Source organism: Bison bison, unplaced genomic scaffold (genome assembly GCF_000754665.1).
Source record: "Bison bison bison isolate TAMUID 2011002044 unplaced genomic scaffold, Bison_UMD1.0 scf7180017864327, whole genome shotgun sequence".
Lineage (NCBI taxonomy): Eukaryota > Metazoa > Chordata > Mammalia > Artiodactyla > Bovidae > Bison > Bison bison.
The window spans coordinates 8021552-8027990 of record NW_011494899.1 but is presented as its reverse complement, the minus strand read 5'-3'; the positions used below and the strand labels follow the sequence as shown (position 1 = coordinate 8027990).

Here is a 6439-nt window from a genome sequence, read left to right as displayed (position 1 = left end):
TATTTTTAGCTGGGTCTTCTGAAATTTTGTTGTCGTTTCTTCTCACAGAATAAGAGGAATCATAGTGTCATCTTTAAAGACAGTCTGTCACTCCCAAACACTCCTGAAAAATGACTTCATCCTTCAGAGAGACTGCATTTTTCTTCCTAAGGCCCCTTTTCTATCTTTCTTGATGCTGCCTTCTTAGGGTACCCAGCTGACTAATTAGAAATTACTCAGAAGAGGACATAAAATGCCACCGACATACTTTGTGGAGGAAATATGGAATACAACCAGTGATACACACAATGCTTTTGATTATCCTGCCCGCTAGTATGCTCTGCTAATCCTAGCAAAGGGACTGTCTGTCTGGATGGGCCATGAGGGGCAGGTTGAGGAGTGCACTTCTAAGCAATGCTTGTTGTTATAATTACTCTTCTTCCAGAGATTGCAGAACCTGACCTTGAATTATTATATCACCTTGCTGTGCCAGTCAGGGAAATGGGAGTGTACCTCATCCATCAACATTGTCTCATTCTGGCTGTGGAATCCTGAGCTGATGGAGTCCCAAGATCCTTAAATGTTCCCTTAGATGGGGACAGTTGGTCAGCGTGGCTTTGGGCAGGCTAGAACTTCAGCCATTTAGTAGTTTTATCTTTTTAGTATTCCTTCTGACCTGCTGTTGCTGGGAGTGAAATGCAGTTAACCCTTCAACACCACAGGTTTAAACTGTGAGGGTTCATTTATAAGCAGATTTTTTTTCAATAAATATACAATATAGTACTCTAGTATCTGCTATTGGTTGGATCCATGAACCATGGACATAGAGGGCCATCAGTATAGTAATATCCAGATTTCTGACTGGACAGAGATTGGCACCCACAGCCTCTGCATTATTCAAAAGTCAACTGTACTAACCCTAGCAGAGCCTAAACTAAGGATATGTATGGGAACTGAAAACAAGAGGCCACTGGCAGAGTTTTCAATCATGGTTAAGAAGTCTGAAATATTTCACACGTTGGCCAGAGGAATTTCCATGGAAAGTCTCAAAAGATGAAATATAAGAGATGCTCCAAACAGACAACTTGCTCTACTGACCCAGTCCTGCAGCTTTTGCTTGTTATGCCTAAAGCTCTACCTTGAGCATCATGGCCCAATGGGTCCCTGCTTTTGACCTAGCCATAACTTCTCTCCTGTTCCGTGGAACAGGAAGAGTGGTGGGGGCAGGGAAAGGAACTGAACAACTTCTTGGGTTTGCAATGGGCCGTGAATATTCAGAACTACATAGAGGACCATGCAACACACTGGTCAGGATAAGGAAGTAACATTTGGTAAGTACCAGTTTATACCTGGTCTGAGCATAGACTGAACTTCAGACTCTCTGGCCAGAAATATATTTTCCCCCACGGAATTCTGCCTTTGCTATTGCAAGTGCCTCTGGCAATCACAATTCTTGATAATGTTTCTAACATAAAACCTCTTCTCTTTCCTCCTCCCATCTCTCCCTTCATTTTTTTCTACCAGCACAGTGAATGCACTTATTCATCTTTCCTGTTTTGGGTACAAGGAAGACATAGTGAACATCTTAAGATGTTTGTAAGTTTGTAGAGGCAGAAAGGTGAAGAAGGTGGTAGAGGGGAATTTCCGAGGGACTTTGTAAGAAATCAAGTGTTAGGAGTGACATAATGACATAGGTAGTTTCTGACTTCCCTCTCCCTCCCAAGAAAGAAACTAACCATTATTTATGGGTAAGATGCCACTAAGAAAAGCCTAGAGCATGGGAGTGGGACTGAAGCATCTCCTCCACACCGTAGGGACCAAGACTGGTGAGAGTATGCAGGTTCCTTAAAAAACTAAAAACTACCGTATGATCCAGCAATCCCACTCCTGGGCATATATCTGGAGAAAACTTGGTTCGAAAGGATACATGCACCCCAGTTCACTGTAGTGCTGTTTACAGTAGCCAAGACATGGAAGCAACCTAAATGTCCATTGACCAATGAATGGATAAAGATGTGGTACATATATATAATGGAGTATTACTCATCCATTAAAAAGAATGAAATAATGCCATTTGCAGCAACATGGATGGACCTGGAGATGATCACACTAAGTGCAGTAAGTCAAAGACAAAGACAAATATCATATGATGTTGCTTACATTCAAAATCTTTTAAAAAACAAATTAACTTATTTACAAAACAGATATGAATACGATGTTGTAAATCAACTATACTCCAATACAATTTTTAAAAAAAGAAACAGACTCATACATAGGCTTAGAGAAGAAACTAATAGTTCCCAAGACAGGAGGGTGGTAGGGAGGGATAGATTGGGAGTTGGGGATTGACATGTAGACACTGCTATATTTAAAATAGATAATAAAGACCTACAGTATAGTGGCAGGGAACTCTCAGCATTCTGTAATAACCTAAATGGGAAAAGAATTTGAAAAAAATAGACACATGTATACGTATAACTGAATCACTTTGCTGTACACCTGAAACTAACACAACATTGTTAATCAATTATACTCTAAAATAAAAATTTAAAGAGAAAGAAAATCCTAGAACATAGAGGTGAGGTTGAAGCACCTCCCTCACACCTTGGAGATCAAGACATGAAATTAGGAGGGTAAGAAGAATGGCCACATGCTGACCACATTGCCCTTCCCCCAGGGCAGCACAGCACCCCATTAAGAGGTCTTCCCCGGAGCCTAGCATTTCTCTATTGGGAAATGAGAGTCTAGAGTGAACCTCTAGCCTCCACAGTGTTGTGGGTCACTTCTTGGTAGCCCCAGTCTGGTCTCATTCCACAGAAATTGTGGGGAAATCTGTGGGACTTGATCACTGAAATTATGATTATGATGGAGAAGGGGTAGGGGCTTGCAAGAACCAGCATTTGTATCTTGGCAGACCCAAGTTCCTACTTGCAGGGTCCAACTAGTTGTCCCAATCAGGGACAACCTATGACCAGGAAAACCTAAGGGATGCAAGTCTGCCTGATTCAGATCCTCAAATGAAGAGCCTTGCTATCCCTAGAGTCCGGTCTGCAGCAGAGGAGCTGAGTCATAGCCCAACCCACTGCTGAGTGCAGTTCCAAGTACCCCCTGACCAGAAAGCCTGGAAGCTACACAGCTCAGGAATACAGAGCTACGTAGCTCTGCTTGAGCAGAGAATGGCAGGCTGTTATGATCGCTGCAAAGCAAAGTCTTTCAGTATAGGGCCAGGGTTCTTGGAAGGACCAAGTCAGATTCAGTCAAAACCACAAAGTGTGTTCTGGGCTCCATCAAAGCAGGGAAACTAATTCATACACCCATCCATTACTGAGTATAGCATCTGGCCTCTCCCGACCAGAAAGCCTGATCCAGAACACCTGAGAAGAGCTTGGAGTTGACCTTTCCATTTCACCCAGGCAGAGGAGTTAAACCATCCCTTTATCAACTGGTAACTGTACCTCCTGGCCCACCTGGCCAAAACACCTGGAAGCTGCATAGCTCAGCAACACTCAAGTAGAGAGTATGGCAGGCAGAGATGATAGGCTGCAAAGCAAAGCCAGTGGCCGTTTGGCCAGGGAACTTGGAGAATGGGTTGACTTGAGACAAGAGCACAAAGAGCCTTGCCAGCCTTGGAGATGATTCTCCTGTTCTACCTGGGCAGGAAACTGATTTGTTGCCCTCCCATTGCTATACACAGCATTCAGCTTGCCCAGCCAGAAAGCTAACCAGAGCAGACTGGAAGCTGTACAGCCCACCCAACAACCTTGCTTACAGTGACGCTTGAAGAGAGAACACAGGCTGTGGCTTTTCAGTCTGCAGGGCAAAACCAGTGACCTCATCTGGCCATATAATTCAGTGCACATAACTGCCTGATTCAGATCCCCAAACGATGAGTTATGCAGACCCTGGAGCCTGTCTTGCTGCCCTACTGAGGAAAGGAAGCTAATTCATAGTTCTGCCTCCTGTGGAGAATAGTATCGTGTTCCAGTTATCTAGTAAGTCTGACCAGAGAACTCAGGTAACCTTGGAGCCCATCCTACTGCCTTACCTAGGAAGGGAACAGAGCCAAAAGTCCTATCTAACACCACCCCAGACCCCAGCCTGAACAGTGGACTCATCTGAAAATACACCCTCATGGCAAGTCCCACCTGTCCAAAAATATTACCATCAAACATATCCAGAAACCCAAAATGAGCCAACCAGTAAAGAACTGTGCCAAAGTAAATTTTAAAAGTCTGGAATTAGAGACTTTTTACTAAAATGCACAGATGTCAACATAAGGAATCAAGGATCAAAAAAAAAAATCAGGTAAAAGTGTAAATGTGACACAAAAGGATATAAAGTTCCAATAACTGAACCTAAAAGAAGGGAGGTATATGAATTGTCAGACAAGGAATTTAGAATGATCCTCCTAAAGAAATTTAGTGAACTATAAGACACAGCAGACAAATAAACAATCAGGAAAGCAATGACAAACAAAATAAGTTCAACAAATAGAAACCATCAAAAAGCCAGATAGAAATCCTAGAGCTAAAAATTACAATGATTGAACTCAATGACTAAAAAGTCAAACTGTCAAAAACTGTTGACTCAAAAGTCAACAGACTTGATCTAGCAGAAGACCTAGAAGACAGAACATTTGAAATAATCCAGTCAGAGAAGCAAATAGAAAACAAAGAATGTAAAGAGTGAAGAAAGGATATGTAACTTATAGGACACAATTGAAGGAAACAATATTGGCACTATGGGAATTTCAGAAGAAGAGAAAGGGAAAGAAAGCATATTTAAAGCAATAGTGACTAAAAACTTCCCCAATCTTGGGAAAGAAATGAATGCCCAAATTCATGAGGCCCAAAAGTCCCCACATAGGTGAACCCAAGTAGGGCTACACCAAGACACATTATAATTAAATTGTCAAAGTGAAAGCTAAAAAGAAGTTTGAATGCAGTGGAAGAAAAGAGTGGAGCTACACACAAAAGAACCCTCATAACGTCAGCAGCTTTTCCTACAGAAGCTTTGAAGGCCAGGAGAGAATGGAATGATATATTCAAAACATTGAAAAAAAACTGTCAGCTGAGAACTCTATACCTGGAAGAGCTGCCCTTAAGTAATGGATAAAGACTTTCCCAAACAAACAAAAGCTGAGGGAGTTCATAAGCACTAGGCTTGCCTTATAAGAAATGCTAAAGGGACATCATTCAAGATACTGTCTCTGGAGGAGACAGAAAGCCATGGAAGCTCTTCCTCTGGAAACAATATAGAGTATTTTAGAGAGTGAAATGATCAACAGGTACTTATCCAGAAAGTTGTTCACTAACAAACTGTAAGACTTGTAAACTTGTAAGACTTGTAAACTTGTAAGACTCACATACTGGAAAAAGAATCTGTGAAATCCAAGCTGTTAACAGTACTGCAATCTCCTCATTTACAGTGAGAGAATGTGAGCTCTCCAGTAGGATGGACCCAAGGCCAAGGTGCTACTTATTCACAGGTCACACAAATGGCCGCATTCAGGTGTGGGATCTGACCACTAACATGGATACGGTTAACAAAAGTGAGGATAAGGATGTAGGCGGTCTAACTGAAGATTGGCTCAAAAGAATGGATCAGTGTAATCACTGTGCTACTCCTAAGATCAGTCTGGCAACTTCTGTGGTTCAGCATAGCCATCTTTGGATATCAGATTCTAGTCTTCAGCTCCAGTACCATGAAACCATCCATGAAGCAGTTACTTATGGTTCCATGAGACCTTACCAGAGAAAGTCCTTTGTAAGCAAGAGCAAGGAGGACTGAGAGCTTTCACAGTTACAGGGACTTCCAGACTGTAAAATTCAACAGAAATATAGAAAGCATTGTCCTTAAAAATAGTAATTTGGGTCCAATACAAGCTGAAGTAAAGCAGGCAAAAGGGTAATGGAATGTATCTAAGAGAAAATCTCATGGAACAGAAATTTAAAAGTTTGAGAGGCTCAGATAGGGGAGTGGAGGTGTATAAAATAGCCAAAGATTTTCTAGAATCCAAGAAAAGGTCATCAGAAGATGAAAATGAAAACAGTCATAGAAGAAAGGATTTGACGGAGGAGGATTCCTTGGAAGGAAGAAAGTCCCCCACCTGGCATCATCACCAAGTGTGTCTGATGGAGGAGCTGACTCACCTGGTACTGCACCCCCACCTCCTACAGGGGTCACTCTACCTCCTCAGCACAAAAAAGTGATTCTTCAGGTCAAGAGTACAGCTTGTGAAAACTCAGCTAAGTGAGTAGTTGTTACATTAATTCGGACAAGAGTTAAACTTTACTGGATTTCAATACATTAGCTTTTACATCAAAACTTTACAAATCAAGATTGGACTTCACTTTGTATCTTTTTATCAGAAATACCTGGGGTAAGGAGATAAAATAACCATATTTCTTCCAATCTTTTGGGAAATTTTTTTAGTTTTACAGGCACATTTAATAGATTA

The 6439-nt window shown here is 41.6% G+C and overlaps 1 pseudogene; it reads left to right on the top strand.

Annotated features, from left to right (window-relative positions):
• Positions 1-4720: 4720 nt before the first annotated feature.
• On the top strand, positions 4721-6219 carry LOC104998357 (annotated as a pseudogene).
• Positions 6220-6439: the final 220 nt, after the last annotated feature.